This window comes from Pseudorca crassidens, chromosome 19 (genome assembly GCF_039906515.1).
Source record: "Pseudorca crassidens isolate mPseCra1 chromosome 19, mPseCra1.hap1, whole genome shotgun sequence".
Classification (NCBI taxonomy): Eukaryota; Metazoa; Chordata; class Mammalia; order Artiodactyla; family Delphinidae; genus Pseudorca; species Pseudorca crassidens.
In genome coordinates this window covers 46,769,006-46,785,835 of record NC_090314.1, presented here as the reverse complement: position 1 = coordinate 46,785,835, position 16,830 = coordinate 46,769,006, and the positions used below count along the sequence as shown (strand labels likewise).

The following is a 16,830-nucleotide window of genomic DNA, read 5'->3' as shown; positions in this document are numbered from 1 at the left end:
TCGGTGGGAAGGATGGATGGGGAAGGAGCTCTGCAGGCCTTGGAAACAGTCTGGGGTCACTTAGATAGGAAGTTCTGGGGATCAGTGAGGCCCTCAGCTCAGGGACAAAATTTCAGGATGCCAAGAAACTCAGTAAAAATGATAAATAATACTTTAATGCGATATTTTAAATATCAAAATTAATGTAAAAGACCCATAATAAACAAAATATCAAAATTTTTAATGAAGATGGGATCGGTATTACTGATTTTTGTTTTGTTTTGTTTTTTGTTTCAGACTTCAATGTAGTTCCACACAGGGCTTGGCCAGGAACCCAGAGCATGATCTAGAAGGGAGCGTAGAGGGGGCCCTGTAGGCTCTGGGTAGGTGCATCCCATGGACTCTTTGTTCTGTGCGGTAGAGAGCAACGGGAGGCTCCCAGAACAGAGAACCTTCTTTTTTGGAGCCTAAGGGTGATGCATACTAACTGTGAGCTTCACGATGCATCCAGCATCTAGCAGAGGATCTGGCATGTAGTAGGTGCTCAATAAATACTTCTTTTTTTTTTTTTGCCGTACTCGGGCCTCTCACTGTTGTGGCCTCTCCTGCTGCGGAGCACAGGCTCCGGATGCGCAGGCTCAGCAGCCATGGCTCACGGGTCCAGCCGCTCCGCAGCATGTGGGATCTTCCCGGACCAGGGCACGAACCCACGTCCGCTGCATCGGCAGGCGGACTCTCAACCACTGCGCCACCAGGGAAGCCCAATAAATACTTCTTGAATAAGCAAATGGATAGCACTAACTTCCAAAATCAATCACAGTCATATCCATTACAAGGTTCCTGGGACAGTGACTCCCAGTGCAGCCCCAACACCCCTGTTATCATCACGTTGTTGTCGCCTGGGTCAAGGCCATGAGTCAGAGGACAGAGGCAGGGAATGTGTGAAGACTTAGAGAGGAGACTGAGCGAGGATCCTGGACCGGTTGGGGGCAGAAGGAGGCAAGACCGTGGTTGAAGAGAGTGTGAGGTCCAGGAGGAGATCCAGGTGAGATAGAGGCCAGGGGTCTCAGGGGCTCAACCAGAGCTGGGTTTGGAAGACAGAGGAAGAGGGAGGGGACCCAGGCTTACGGTGGCGGATGGGGAGGGGAGAAAAGAGCTAGTTCTGGGAGGACCAAGGGGCAGGCCAGGGAGTTAGCCAGAGTAAGATGCAGGGGAGGGAGCTACGGGGCCTGGCAGGAAGAGCACAGGATCTGGAAGGAGTGACGGGTGTGTGTGTTTCTGCACAGTGATTAGAGGCCTGGAGAAAGGGAGTGAAAGCCTCGAATGGGGATCCCAGGAGCCAAGAACAGGTCCTTTCCTCAAGAAATGTTCTGGGCGGACCCCTCTCCCCTGACTCGGGTTACACACTGGTGTTTCCTATTTCAGGCCCTAAGCCCTAGCCCGATCGCCTGGCCTCCACCCCCGCCTCCCTCCCTCTTGCCTCCACCTTCCCCAGGGAGGGACAAACACACTTGATATATGAAGTGTTTCCACCTCTATGCTTGGTAATCCCACAAAGGCTTCAGTGTGTGGTGGCCCCTCCTCCCCTCCCCCGCAGTCCCTCCCCTTCATCCTTCTGTCTGGGAGTCTGGGAATGCCTCCTTTTCCCTGGAGGTGTCAGAGAGAAGGTGGACAAGCTGTGGGTTGGGAGGTTCCCTGTCCTCTCCAGCCATGTCCCTTCCATGACGGGTGGGCGGGCACGGAATGATGACCATTGGTTTCTCCGGCTTCCCACCAGGGCACGGTTCTGGAGGTCAGAGGGTGGGTGGGAGGGCTTTGCTTCTAATTTGCCTCTTTGCTTACCCTGCCCACCTCACTCCTTGCTGCCAAAGTCCCCTCCCACAGGTCGGGGGAGTGTTTTCTCCATACAGGAACCCAAAGTAGAAAGAAAACTGAGTTTTCAAATGCACCCTATGTGCCAGGCCATTTTACAAAAGTCATCTCAATTCCTTCCTGGAAAGCTTTTGAAATAGGTATTTTAACAGCCAAAGACAAGGTGAGGCAAGCAAAGTTGGATGTAGTATGGCCAGGGTTCAAGACCATGGACTTAGGCAGCAGACAGACCTGGGACCAAATCCCAGCTCTCGGCTTCATGAGCTCTCTGACTGGGGCAAGATTTTTATCCCCCAAAGCTTCAGTTTCCCCATCCCTAAAGGAAGGGTATAAGGCTCTTCACAGGCTTGTTGGAAGTATTAAGTAAGATATGGTTCATGAAATATGTGGGAAGAGGTATGTAGTAGATGCTGAGATTATTATTTTTGGACAGTCCCATAACTGGTAGGGGGCAGAGCAATCCCTGAGCTTTCCACTCCCCGACAAGGCTCTTCTCAAGAGGGCCGGAGCCCTTGGCCCAGTGGAGTGGGCTAGGGGGGACAATGAGGCTAGGCGGAGTCAGCAAGCCAGTGTGTGTGTGTGTGTGTGTGCGCGCGCGCGCACACGTGTGTGTGTGTCAGAGAGAACTCCCTTCCAATTCCTAGGGACCCTCTGTGGAAGTACAGATGGCAGGAGGACTCTAAAAGAGCCTGAAGTCAGGGAGCCCTGAGGACACAGACATCCCACTTCCCACCCACAGGCAGGGGGAGGACCCACAGCAACGCCATGGGTGGTCTCCTGGACCAGCGCCTCCTCTGATTCAGGGAGAAGCTGCAGCTGGCCCAGGGCCACACCAGCCCCTCACACCACCAGCCACGCCACGTCTCCATCACTCTGATGCTTCCTGCCCCAGTAGTACAGCAAAGAGTGGAAATGGGCACACTCAGGGTGTCTGGAGTAACGTCTTAGGTGTGAACAAGCGAGATGATGTGCTGAGCATACAAACACAGGTCCCAGGCATGCATGCGGGGGATACGATTTGGGTGTATGTGCATTACACCTTATATGCGAGGGGGTGCCTGTGTGCATACACATTTGTGGTCACACAACTTCCAGACTTACCCTGGGGTCCCTGGGTGTATGTGGGTGCCATGTGCCAGGATATGTGCATGTGTCCACGTGTGTGACTGCATGTCAGACAAACTCCCTGGAGCTGGGGCTCTGCAGGAAGTGTCAGATGGCAGCCTGAGACACTTTTCATGTGTAAGGAAAACCAGGCTCCCCTTTCAGGAAGCCTTCCCAAGGAAAATAAACTAGCCCAGCTCCTGGGGCAAAGGGGGAGGGAGCGGGGCATGGGGAAAGAGAGAAGGTGACTGAGCATGGTGGAGGAGGTCACGGAGCAAGGTAGTCAAATGACACCCCTTTGACCCCACCCGATGACCCCATCCTGATCTCTGGAAATTCTCTTCCTTTCACTTTGTCCTAAGAGGGCTTTGTCCTCTTGCTTCTCTTCAGATCTTTTTTCTCCTTTCCATCACTCTTCTCTCCCATCTCTGCCCTTCTCCCTCCAACTTCCTCTCTTCCTCCCCACTCCTGCTACTCTGGCTGCCTGCCAATCACCTCTGCTTCTCCCTCACCTCCACTGCAGAAGCCAAAGCCATGGTCCACCTATGAGAACAGGTGGTCAGAAAATCCCGATAAGCAGCAGTACAGGTGTACCAGTTGTTATTAAGAAGCACCTAAAAAAAAAAAAAAAAAAAAAAGAAGCCCCTGACTGACGCCTCCAGCAAGGCAGGGGATTTTTCTCTGTTGATAATTGACTCCATCATTTATCAGATGTTCATTAAACACATGGTTTGTGCCAGGCACTATGGTTGCCTCTAGAACTACAACAAGTGGGCTCTGCCTCATGGAAATTTCAGACCGATAGGGGAGTCAGAAATTAATCAAAGCCACGTACACAATATAAAATTAAAACAATGTTGAGGGCGTTCCCTGGCGGGCCAGTGGTTAGGACACTGTGCTTTCACTGCCAAGGGCCCGGGGTTCAACCCTTGGTAGGGGAACTAGGATTCCATAAGCTGTGTGGCGCAGCCTAAAAAAACAAACAAAAAAAACGTTGAGGGCTTCAGAGAGAGGAATATGTAGTACATATAAGTATTGTGAGAGCCTCTAATGGGGGAATTAACATGGTCAGGGGATGAGAAAGATTCACTAAGGAAGTGATTAGTCTAGGTTGGAGGGAAAAGTAAGAGTTAAGCAGGCCAAGGAGGGGAGGGAGTGGGTGTGGAGTGAGATGGATTGTTGTAGGCAGAGGGAACAGCATGTGAAAAGGCCCTGAGGCCAGAGGGAGTGAGGTCCATTTGTGTAACTGAAGAAAGGCTTGTGTGGTGAGGAGAGAGAGGGAACTTAGACAGGGCTGCAGCAAGCTGTGCGTGCTCTCCTGGGCTGTGTTAGGGATCATTTGTCTAGACAAAATGCCAATATGCTTCGTAAGTGTGATATATTTTATAATTGTTTAAGAAAGCATACATTCATTAAGACTTTTAAATGATTTTATGTTTTTTCACCACAACAACATCCACACATATTTGAAGAACAATAGTACACAGATCTGGGGGCTTCCCTGGGGGCTTCCCTGGTGGTGCAGTGGTTAAGAATCTGCCTGCCAACGCAGGGGACACGGGTTCGATCCCTGGCCCGGGAAGATCCCACATGCCGTGGAGCAACTACGCCCATGCGCCACAACTACCAAGCCTGCGCTCTAGAGCCCGCGAGCCACAACTACTGAGCCGGAGTGCCACAGCTACTGAAGCCCGCACGCCTAGAGCCTGTGCTCCGCAGCAAGAGAAGCCACCGCAATGAGAAGCCCGCGTGCAGCAACGAAGACCCAATGCAGCCATAAATAAATAAATTTATTAAAAAAAAATAGTACACAGATCTGGGAGACAGTGGGAAATCTGCAATCTACAGATTCTGTTGGGTCTGCTTATGAATTCCCAGGGCACCCACAGGTTGAAGGTCACTGTGCTGGGGAAGAGAGGAAAGGAAGGGGTAGAGAATCACCTCAGTGTGTTGCCAGCGTCTGGGTCAGACAGAAAAAGCCAAGCTGAGCTGAGCTCCACACACTCTCCTCCCGCAGCGTCTGACCCTGGCCCTCCGCCACCCCAGCCATGTGCTTAGCCCCTAACAGCTGGAGTGGCTTGTGCTGGGGGCGGGGCTGGGAGAAGGATGAGACAGCTGAGCAGGGAGGGAGGAAGAAGGAGTAGAGCGCTGCTCAAAGCAGGGCCTGCGGACCAGGAGCATCAGCTTCGCCTGGAAGCTGCTGGGAATTCATATTCTGGGCCCCACCCTTGACCTACTGAATCAAAACCTTGAAGCAAGGTGGCCTCTGCGGCATTGTTTTAACAACCCCAGCAGGTGACACTTAGGCACTGCTGAAGTCTAAGAACCAGCAGTATAGAGGGGTGCGAAGTGCTCTAGGCTGAATCTGTGAAAATAGGAGTTGAATCCTCATTTGTCCATCAGGTCAGCCATCCAGCCATCCCGTCTTGCTGGATACTCTGTTCATGGAAGCCTTTCTGAGGGAAAGGCACAAAGATGGAAATAACGTGGCTCCCTCAGGCCCAGCCCCCCCACCACCACCGTAGCCTCTCCCCTGCCTCTGTCTGACCTCTTGTTCTGGGACCCCCCATCCTAGCCCATGTGTATGGGGTGGGGGAGGGGAAGTGTCTCAGGAGGGGTGGCAGGCGAGGCTTCCTGGCAGATCCAGCTGTCCTTTCCAATCCACACCTCAGCCGCCCCCCCATCCCCAGTTCCCTCACAACAAGCACACCCAGCAGCTGCAGGAAGCGCCCAGCCTGGCCCAGCTCTAACCCCAATGTCCCCCAGCTCCGGGGAAGTGGAGTTCAACCTGTTCTTCCCTGATGACCCTCCCAGACCTACCACAGCCTGGACCCATGACATCTCCCAAACCCTCCTCTCCTTCCCCGCAAACCTCCCCTCTTGAGGGGATTGGGAAAAACTGTCACAAGCCATGTCCTCACCCCAGTGCCCCCAGCCTGAGCCCCAGCCCCAGCTGTCAGCTCCTCAGGCCACAGCCCACCCCCACTGAACGCCACCCCACACTGTGGGTGGGATCTCATCTCCACACAGGCCAAGCAGCTGGCTGGACCACCTGCCTCAGGAGAGACCAAATGGAAGATGGAGAGGAAGGGCAGGGGTGGGGTTGCTCTGAGGGAAAGGAAACAGGGGTGAGAGGGCTGAGGTCAGGAAGTCTAGGCTGTTAGAGCTGGAAGGGATCTCAGGGATCAACCAGTTCAGTGTGGACACTTTACACCCCTCCCCCAGAAGGGGGAGGGGGTCAGGGTACCTGTACGTCGGAAAGCGCCGTCCCCCAACCGACCCTAGTCCACTTCATCATACAGGGTCTTCCTTGAGTGAACTGCGTATTTCTTCTCCCCTATCACTCATTCTACTACTCCTGCCTGCCCACGACTGATATTAAGTTCATCAGGTCATCTCGTATTCACTCCATGTTTATAACTTTTTGTAGCTTAGGAGTGTGTGTGTGTGTGTGTGTGTGTGTGTGTGTGTACTGCCTCCACCATCAGACTGAGGGTTTCCCAAGGACACAGCCTACGTCTCTGCCATCAGTCTAGGCATTCCTAGAGGACAAACAATGCTTCCCTTCCATCAGGAGTTCCCTGAGGGTAGGGGCCGTCTCCCCTATTAGAATGGGGTTACCTCAAAGCAGACACTGAGCCTCCAGAATTCTGTGGGCCTCCTTCTCACCTCCATGATTCTCTTCAACACACACAGCCTGGTGTTAGTCCCTTAGCCATGTGGTCTGGGACCGAAGAGCAGAGAGGCCCTTGGATAAGAAGCACTCGGTTCACAGACCATCCCTGCCTGAAATGGCTGATGGCGTCTGGAGCCATTGGGGCCACCGCTTCGGGACCTGGGAATTCTCAGACAGCTGCTCTCACTCCCTGCCCATCCCCAGATTCCAAATTTTTGTCACACTAATTCCCAGCTCTGGTGTTCTGTGGCTCCTGTCCCACCAGCCCTCCCGGGAAATTCTCTACATTTTGAAGGGAGCTCACCCTACCTAAGCTGCAGACCCTGTACACTGAGGGAGTCCGGTGGGGAATGAGGGGGAGAGGAGAGGTCTTCCTTTCTCCCCTTGGCCAAGGCCTCGGGATGGCTGAGGCAGTTGACCCCTTCCCATATCTCCCCAGGCCCCTGCCCCTCAGTGACCTTTCCTCTCTCGTTTGCCCCAGACCCTCCCCACCATCTCCCATGACTGGTGAGTTGCAACTATAGTTCAGCAAAGACATCAAAGCTAACCCTCTCTAAGGAATCGGTCATAGAGCCTTCCTCCCTGCTCCCTAAAGAGGGTGCTGGGATTTTTGTCACAGCTCCCAACCTACCAAAGCTCTAGCAGGGTTTATTCTGGAAACTTTCTGGAATTATCACCCTGCGCATCTAACAGCCCCAGCCTCAGGCCGGCGATGTGGCGCGGTCTCAGTGAGAGCAGTCAATACGGGGGAGCTCAGTTCCGTCCCAGAGGGTCCTGCCAGAGCCTCTTCCCACACTGTGCTGGGCCTTACAGCAGCATACGGGGCACCTTCACTGATGTCATCCGAAGAACGTATAGGTGACAGGCTGGCTAGCAGTGCTTCCTCCTCCACTCTCTACGGCACAGAGTTAAAGCACTGTCCACATTCACACTGTGTGTGTGGGCGCGCATGCGTATGTGCATGCGCGTGTGCATGTGTGTGTGTATGACTAACCCCACCCCAGCCCATGCTATTAAGGATGAGTTCTTAATGCTCAGGGTCCTTATTCACTTTCGTGACCTTGGTAACCAGCAGAGTGTACGACATATAGTAGCCATCAAGTCTGTGGGATGGATGGATAGATGGATGGATGGATACACAGACAGGCAAAGGGATACAATCTATATATAACCCTACAAGGTGCATAGGACAGACCCTATCCCAGCTTGTGGATAAAGAGACGTAGAAACTGTATCCAAGGCCCCACAGCTAGTCAGTGGAGATGGAACACCACACCAGGCCTTTTGGGGTACATATCCTGTAGCAGTGCTAGCTTGGAACCAAAACCAGGCCCCCAGACTCCCTACACACAGGATCGCCGCGCGTGGTTGAGCAGGTCACACACTGCACGATTCCAGAGGTGCTCCTTGGTAAATGGTACCCCCTGGAGTTGGGGCAGGATGTGACTCACGTGGCTGCCTCCACGCTCAGGCCTCAGCGCCTCTGTGCACACATTCAGGCACTTGGGGCATCAGGGATTCATCCCCTCCTTCTCTTCCTCTCGCACTAGCCAGGGTGCCAGCCAGCAGGAGTTCCTGCCCCCGCTGGTGAGGACCCCTGAGGAGTCCTGTGAGAAGCACTGTGTGCTTCTCAGCTCCCCAGGTAGGAGCACTTCTGTCAAACCTCACCATGGCCCCCAAGGCCCCCTACATGTGCCCACACCCCATCCACACACAAAGGGAGGTGCAGGGCCCCAGATCTCCAAGTTCCTGTCTGAGACTCAACCAAGCAGGGGACTGGGGGCTGGCCTCCTCCCCCCAACCCTGCCTGGAGCAGAGTCCCGACCCCCTCCACTCGTGTGCAGGGCCCTGGCCCCTCCCGGGGAACAAGGCTGGGATTAATAAGCGGCCCGGCTCCCTCCCCTAATGGGCTCCAGCTGCACAAACATTCCCAGAATTCAGAGCCGGCTCTGTCTGGGGTGGCCCAGGCCTCAGCCCCAGCATTCCTGGCCCCCTCCCCCACAAGCCTGGGACAGCTGCTCCGGAACTCCAGCAACTGGCTGGGGATCGAATCCCAACTCGGCTTTTCCAGAGGTGGGGGGCATTGGAACGGCTGGGGCCGGGGCTGGGCTGGGCTGGGGAGGAGAGGAGATGGGAAGAGGTGAACAAACTCTGAAGGGACACCTCAGGAGTTCCTGCCCTACCTGTCCTCCCTCTCCCGCTCTGCTGCTCACCCTCCCCCACCCTCCCCCGCCAACAGGGCTCCCACTCTGAGCCCTAGGTTCCAGGGGCCCAGCTCTGTCGTACCTAATTTGTCTCACCAGGCAGTGCCCTTGGCTGGCAGTGCCCAGGGGGAGGTGACAGGGCAAGGCTGAGAGGAAAGATAAACATCTCCCCTTGTGTTTTAAGAGATCCAGCTGTGTCCTGGCAGGAGCTTCATCCAAACAGGTTCTTATCAAGAAAGGGGAGGGAGTGGCAAAGGGAGCAGGAAGAAGAAGGAAAGTGAGTCCTCACCCTCTCATTATCCACTCAGGGAGGGACATTCAGGGACCCAGTGGCAGGAGTCCTGGGTGGACAAAGCCGTGCCTGTATTGATGACCGCTCTGCACCTGTCTTCTCATTCCCACCTCTGGATCCGGGGCCAGGACCCATCGTTCAGCTGTCCTTGTTCAGGGGCCACCAGTTGGGCCAGTTGGAGGGACACCAAGGGCTGAGGCCAGGCGAGGAGTCCTGTGACTTGTGTTTGTGCCAGGGTCCATGGGCATGGGGGGGGGGGGACTGTGGAGAGCACAGGTGACTCCAGTAGAGGCGTGTGTATGATTCTCTGGGCGTGCGTGTGTCTCTGTGCCCAAGCTCGAGCAGCTGTGTTAAATGGCACTATTTGATGGTGTTTGCGGGTGGACGAGTGTGTGCGCAGATGCACACATCCACCTCTTAGTGTGCAGAAGTGGGGTTCGTAAGTTCCACACTGATTAGGAAAGGCTGCCAGCTGGCCTTCCCTCCCCCATGGGAAGTGCCCCTCTCCTGGGCCATGGGACAGAGAGAAGCAGAGAAGAAAGAATGGTAAAGAGACAAGGGAACCCAGAGAGAGCAGAGCCCCACTAGAGGCTGGAGGCCACCAAGGGAACCAACTGGGTCCTGGCCTCAGCTCTGCCATGAGCCAGCTGGGGACTTCGGACAGGTGACTTCCCTGACCTGGGCCTTGGTTTCCTTATCTTGAATAGGAGAAGGTTGCACTAGTCTCACCTGAGTCCCTGCTTAGATCCCACTGTGACTAGAGCTGGATTTGAGGACACAAAGAAGATGCTCCGTCCCTTCAGAGCTGTGGAGAAATGGGATCTGGGCAGGCCACAAAGAGCAGTCAACAGAGACTGCCTGGAAGGTCCCCTGGAGGGGCAATTCAGAGAAAGTGGGGTGGTCCCTGCCCCGGGGAACCACTAGACAGGGAGGCAGATAATGGCAGACTGTCTCCTAGCTGGCTGAGTTCTTGGTGGCAGTCCTGTGTTAGGGGAGAAGAGGGTCACTGAGACAGAGAGCCTGGGGTCAGTCATGTACACACAGCAAACACATATGCTCTCCTCCTGGGCCCCTGCTGAGGAATGCAGACAGACCTCTCAGGTCTTTGTCCCCATCAATCACCTGCCCACGTCACATCACCTGCTTCCTCGTGGCCCCTGCTCTTTCTCCTTGGAGGCACAGAGGGGACAGCTCTCTGATTGTGTCTGAGCCCTTTAATTCATCCTTACTACGCATCTCCTACCCCACTCTCCACCCCCAGCTATGGGACCAGCTCCTGAGTTGGAGAGAGAGGGAGAGGTGAGACCTTCTCCTCGTATAAACAGAGAAACTGAAGAGTTTGGGTTGGGGACAGAAACTCAGGAATTGGACCGCGTTTAGGACGGTCTCCAAGGGAACCTCATTAGTCATTCATCTAGCATTTAGCGAACAGCCACTTTGTATTCAGTCCTGCATTCGAAAATGAGGAATACAAAGAAATAACATTTCCTCCAGGGGTATGATGTCAGAAAAAAAAATTCCTTCCCCAAAACCAAAGGTGGAGTTGGAACCAACCCTAGGCTGACTTAAGGAAACAGTCATCAACCTGCGATGGATGTCGGAGTTGTTGATGTGGGCACTGGAGAAACAACAGACCAGGACACCTGAACCCCCTAGACCAAGGCTCCAGACTATAAAGCCGCAGGTGGGGGCTTCCCTGGTGGCGCAGTGGTTGAGAGTCCGCCTGCTGATGCAGGGGACGCGGGTCCGTGCCCCGGTCTGGGAGGATCCCACATGCCACGGAGCAGCTGGGCCCGTGAGCCATGGCCGCCGAGCCTGCGCGTCCGGAGCCTGTGCTCCGCAACGGGAGAGGCCACAGCAGTGAGAGGCTCGCGTACCGCAAAAAAACAACAACAACTAAATTAATATAATAAGGTATGCATTTCTATACATTATGTGCCCTTTTGTACCATGTGTGTACCTACCCCCAAAACTAAAATGCCTTTTAAAAAATGATTCAAAATCAAATTTAATAATAGATAAAATAAACCAAGCCTTCATTTGCTCTTCTAATGAAACGCCTCAGTGATGGCCCAGTGCTCCCAGATAAAGTTTGGACTCCTTAACAGAGCTTACAAAGCCCTTCGTGATCTGCCCCGCCTGGCCTGCAGCCACTTTGCACTCTGTGCTCCAGCCAAGCAGAACTAGTACTTTGAACTTCCTGTAGTTCCTTGAAAGCACTATTCTTTCTCTTGCCTTGTAGCTTTTACACAGGTGACTGCTCACAATACTCTAATCATCCTTCAAGCCTCAGCTTAGATGTTTCCTCCAGGAAGTCTTCTGTGGTCCATAAAGTTGGGGGTTACTGCCTCTTCTATGAATTCCCATAGCACCCTGGACTTGACAAGCACTGTGCTCATCATGCTGTATTGTAATGACCTGGTGCTTCACTTTGTCCCTCCCAGTAGGGCACACACTTCCAACAGGGCAAGAGCCAAGCCTGCCTTGCTCACTGCTGTTTCCTGAATGCCTGTGTCAAGGTATATACTAACCACACACCGGTGGAAGAAAGAATGGGAGGAAGGTAGAAAGAAAAGAAGGAAAAGGTTTCCCTGGTGGCGCAGTGGTTGAGAGTCTGCCTGCCGATGCAGGGGACACGGGTTCGTGCCCCGGTCCGGGAAGATCCCACATGCCGCGGAGTGGCTGGGTCCGTGAGCCATGGCCGCTGAGCCTGTGCGTCCAGAGCCTGTGCTCCGCAACGGGAGAGGCCACAACAGTGAGAGGCATGCGTACCGCAAAAAAAAAAAAAGTAAATGTGTTCAAAACTGAGTTCCTCACCTCCATGTGGCAGAGATAATCATGCTCACCAAGTACCCCACGTGCTCTCCTATGCTTCCCAACCCTCTGTGGTTAGGAGAGGCCACAAGACTTGTTCTGGCCAATGAAATGTGAGTGGAAGTGGATGTGCATCACTGTTGGGCTGGAGTAGTAAAAAACCCATACACAGTTCTCTAGTATCTCTCTCTTCTCTTGCCGTGTAATTGAAGAGGTGTCTGAAGAAGCCACGTGTTCCAGGTGACGTAGCTACAAGATGGGGGAGCCCCTGTCAGCTTCGATCTCTGAATGATCACATGGAGTAGAGACCCCTGTTGACCACATGGGATCTGTAATATGAGGCAGGAAACAAGAGACCTTTGTTTTGTTAAGCCAGTGAGATTTTGAGGTTATTTGTTACTGCGGCATAATCTGCATGATCCTGGCTAATAGATTCTCCACTGCCCCATTGTTATCTTTATTCCTTCTCTTGGTAAGTGGTTTCTCATCCACCCAGTCATCCCAGCTAGAAACCACCTTAAGCTCCTTCCTCCTTTCTCCTTCACCCTCCTCTTGATTTCACAGACAATGCTTCATCTACGCCTCATCACCCTTCCCTTGGATTAGAATCAGCACCTTACCTGACCTCTCTGACTTCAGCCTCCTCTCTCCAGCCACCCTCCATACCCTTCAGAGTTCTCTTTCTAAGACACAAATCTGACCACAACATGCCTTGGTTTAAAGACTTCCACCTGTTCTTCATTTTTTTTTTCAGGATAAAAGCCAAAAACCTGAGGCTGGTACCAAGGACCTTGACTGCCTGGTCAACCTCCCTTGCCAGACTTCCCTGTCACCTAGTGGTCTAATATCCAGCCACGTGGGATGACCTGTGAGTCCCCAGACATAATGGGCTTTCTTGGTCTCTCAGTATATGTGCTTATAGCTCTTGCTTTCTGGAATGCCCTTCCTCCCATTGCCTGTCTGGCAAACTCCTACTCATTCTTCAAAACACCAACCAAATGTTCCTCCAAAGCTTTATTCATATCTCCAGGCAGAATTATTTTCTTCCTTTTTTTGTATTGCCCTGGTGCCTTGAACCTTCCTCTATTAGCATTTTTCACTAAAATTTTAATAATTCATTTAAAGTTTGCCTCCCCCACTAGACTGGAAGTTCCTCAGGGACAGAAATGGTATCATTCATCTTTGTGTCCCTAGAGGTAAAGCAAGTAAAGCATGTTGAAAGAATGAGTGAAGGAATGGATAGATGGACTGAGGAAAGAATTCTCTTATATCTATTTCTTACTTAACATATGCATCACTTGTACCCCCAAGTTTCTTCAATATGCAGTGTAATAGTTGTCTATTGCTATGTAAATAATTATCCCCAAACGTAGTTGTTTTTTTCCTTTTACTGGCCTCACCATGCGGCTGGTGGGATTTTAGTTCCCTAACCAGGGATTGAACCCTGGCCCCCACAGTGAAATCACCGAGTCCCAACCACTGTACCGCCAGGGAATTCCCCAAACTTAGTAGTTTTAAACAGCACACATTTATTATCTTGCAGCTTCTGTGGGTCACAAAGTTGGGCACAGCTTAGGTGGGTGTCTTTGGCCCAGCATATCTCATGTGGTTGCAGTCCAGCTGCTGGCTGGGGCTGTGGTCTCATTCAAAGTCTTGATTAGGGCAGGGCTTGGGGAAGGGAATCTGCTTCCAAGCTCATTCACATGCCTCAGTCTCTCTCAGGAAAGAGATTACACAAGGACATGAACCCCAGGAAGCAGGGATCAGTGGGGGCCAACTTAGAAGCTGACAACCACATGTAGTCACAGAGTTTTTCCACTTTAAATGACACGAGGAAAGAATGGGAAAGAAGAGAAGGACAAGAGAAGTTCCTAGTGCAGGACCTTGAGCCAGGTTGATACCTTTGAAAGCAAAAATCCTGATCACTGAGATGGTATCAACAGAAATTTTACCTAGCTCTGATGAAGATGTGTGTGTGTGTGTGTGTGTGTGTGTGTGTGTGTGTGTGCGTGCACGTGTGCACCCAGAAGTCCTGAGAAGGAGCTAGTCATTTTTGCACACCTACAGTGAATGGCAGAGATTGAAACCAAGATTTTTGGTAAGGTGACCCTGGGATAGGAGGCAATTGCTGTGGTCCAGAGGAAGGGGGTTTTGAGATAGAAGAATGTTCCATTCTGTTTTTTTCCATAGACCGAGTCATCAAACTTGGGATCTGGTCCTGACTTGGCACAAAGAGACTGTGGGATCCTAGGGTTCTTCTTTTAATTCTCCTGGTTCTCCATCTCTTAAGTAGATAAACTGTGACATGTCCATACAATGGAATATTATTGGGCAATAAAAATAAATGAAGTACCGATACATGAAACAACATGGATGAATCTTGAAAGATACTATGTGAAAGAAGCCAGACACAAAAGGCCTCATGTTGTATGATTTCATTCATATGAAATGTCCAGAATAGGCTCGCTCTAGAGGCAGAAAGTATGTCAGTGGGCTCGAGGAGGAGAGAGTGGAATTGGGGAGTGACTGCTAATAGATACAGGGTTTCTTTCTGGGGAGTGATGAACATGTTCTAAAACTAGATAGTGCTGATTGTTGTATAGCTCTATGAAGATACTAAAATCATTGAATTATATACATTACAAGGGTGAATTTAATGATATTCCATTCCTTATCTGTAAAATAAAGGAGTTCAGTCATGTGATCTTTCAGATCTTTTTTTTGTTTGTTTGTTTTTGTTTTTGTGGTAGCAGGCCTCTCACTGTTGTGGCCTCTCCCGTTGCGGAGCACAGGCTCTGGACGTGCAGGCTCAGCGGCCATGGCTCACGGGCCCAGCCGCTCCGCGGCATGTGGGATCTTCCCGGACTGGGGCACGAACCCGTGTCCCCTGCATTGGCAGGCGGACTCTCAACCACTGCACCACCAGGGAAGTCCTCAGATCCTTTTAATCTCTACTATTCTACAGTCTAAGGTAAGGGTTCAGAGCATGGGCTCTGGCTTCAGACTGCCTGGGTTCAATTCTAAGTGATCCCACTTACAAGCTGTTCCTTTGAGTTAGGAATCCTCTTCTTAGGAATGAAAGAGTTAATACATGTCAAATACTTAGTGCCAGACACATAGTAAGTACTTAATAAACTTAATTATTATTATTTCCACTTGTTTCAGTTATCCATTGCATAACAAAGTACCCCAAAACTTAGTAGCTTACAACCACAACCATTTTAGTATATCTCACCCATTTTATGGGTTAGGAATGTGGGCAGGGCTTGGCTGGGTAATTCTTCTGTTCCACATGGCATCGCTGAGGACACGATGATATTCAGCTGGAGGACAGGCTGGCCTGGAGGATTCAAGGTGGTTGTACCCACATGTCTGGTGTGTCAGGCGGGATGGCTGCAAAGTTGGGCTCAGCTAGAACTATTAACCAGAGCACCTACATCTGGCCTCTCTATCATGGCGGCCTCGGGTTAGTCCGACTTCTTGCATGGCAGCTCAGGCCACTCAAGAGGCAAGGGTTCTTTCGTGATCCAGACTTGCATGTTACAGAACATCACTTCCATCACACTCAACTGCTCAAAGGAGCCCAGATTCAAGATGAGGAAACATAGACCCCACCTCTCAAGAGGAGTGTCAAAGAATTTGAAGTTATGTATTAAAGTCCCCTCACTTTTCAAGCCCCAAGTAAATTTCCCATAGAAATCCTAGAGGGGCATCAATGGAACAGTCTATCGCTCTTTCTCTGACAAGGAACTGGAATGATATCTCCTGAGATTTCAAGGGAATGGATTCCTACCCCTCCCCAGAGGTGTGGCATGTGTACACTCACACATATACATGCACACACACACACACACACATACAGGCACAGGCACACTGTCAGATCTGGTACATACATGTAGCCATGCCTGCCCCCATCTCTAGATGAGACCCAAAGTCCTGCCCTAGAGTTCTTTCCTTAATTCACTGATCATTCTTGCTCCTACTTGTGTGAAAAGGGGGTATTGGCAGGGATGGAACCAGTCTTTGATTGGAGAGAGGCCATAGATCCCAAACCCACTAACATTTCACTTTAACATGTCTTGTTAAACATGTCGTGTGTGTGTGTGTGTGTGTGTGTGTGTGTGTGTGTGTGTGTGTGTGAGAGAGAGAGAGAGAGAGAGAGAGAGAGAATGTTTCCTGATTTTGATTGGCTTACGTCAGCAAAGAAATGAGATCTGGTGTTAAGAGCAAGCAGGGGTGGCTCAGACATGTGCTACAGGCCCAAGCCACCATGAGATTTAAATTTTGCTGGGGATCAGCCCAAATCCTCACTTAGATGGGCCCTGCCATTCTCCTCCACACTCTGCCTATGCCCCAGGCCCACTGTCCTCGCTGTTCCCTGATCAGGCCATGTTCTTCCATGGCTTTGCTCACGTTGTTCCCTCTGCCTAGAGGACCCTTGTCTTTTTCCAGGCAACCCTACTGTCTGCCTTTTGTGTCACATTCCATTGCAATTACCTGCTTACATGTCCACTTTCCTCAAGAGCAGAGACCAATGCTCTATTCACTGCTGCATCCTCAGTGCCTGGCACAGAACAGTTCTCAACACCACGGGTTGAACCAATGATCGAATGAGCACCTATTGCTCTCAGATTCAGCAACTATTTCTCCTCCACGTCTCTGTGCTGCCCATCCAACTCCAATCTAACTCCTCCGACCGCTATGAGAAGGGGCAAAGGTCTCAAAGGCTAGGGTGGAAAGTTCGGGCTGGATTCTTGAGGCCTCAGGGAGACTGTGCAGAGTCTCAGAAAACAGGAAAGGATGTGGTGCTGAGCTGTAGAGGTGTGGCCAGCAGACCCAGAGGCACTCACAGCCCTAATGGGAAAAGCCAGAGAATCCTGCAAGGTTTT

At 51.7% G+C, this 16,830-nt stretch overlaps 1 protein-coding gene and 1 long non-coding RNA gene across 2 annotated transcripts in view; one reads left to right on the top strand and one right to left on the bottom strand.

The window, feature by feature from the left end:
- The window catches only part of MEIOC (meiosis specific with coiled-coil domain), a 70,917-nt gene that overhangs the window by 46,064 nt on the left and 8,023 nt on the right, over window positions 1–16,830 (bottom strand). The window lies entirely within an intron of this gene.
- On the top strand, window positions 930–4,759 carry LOC137211898 (uncharacterized). Its single transcript, XR_010937270.1, has 2 exons — window positions 930–1,024; window positions 4,428–4,759. It is a non-coding gene; the product is annotated as an uncharacterized lncRNA (long non-coding RNA).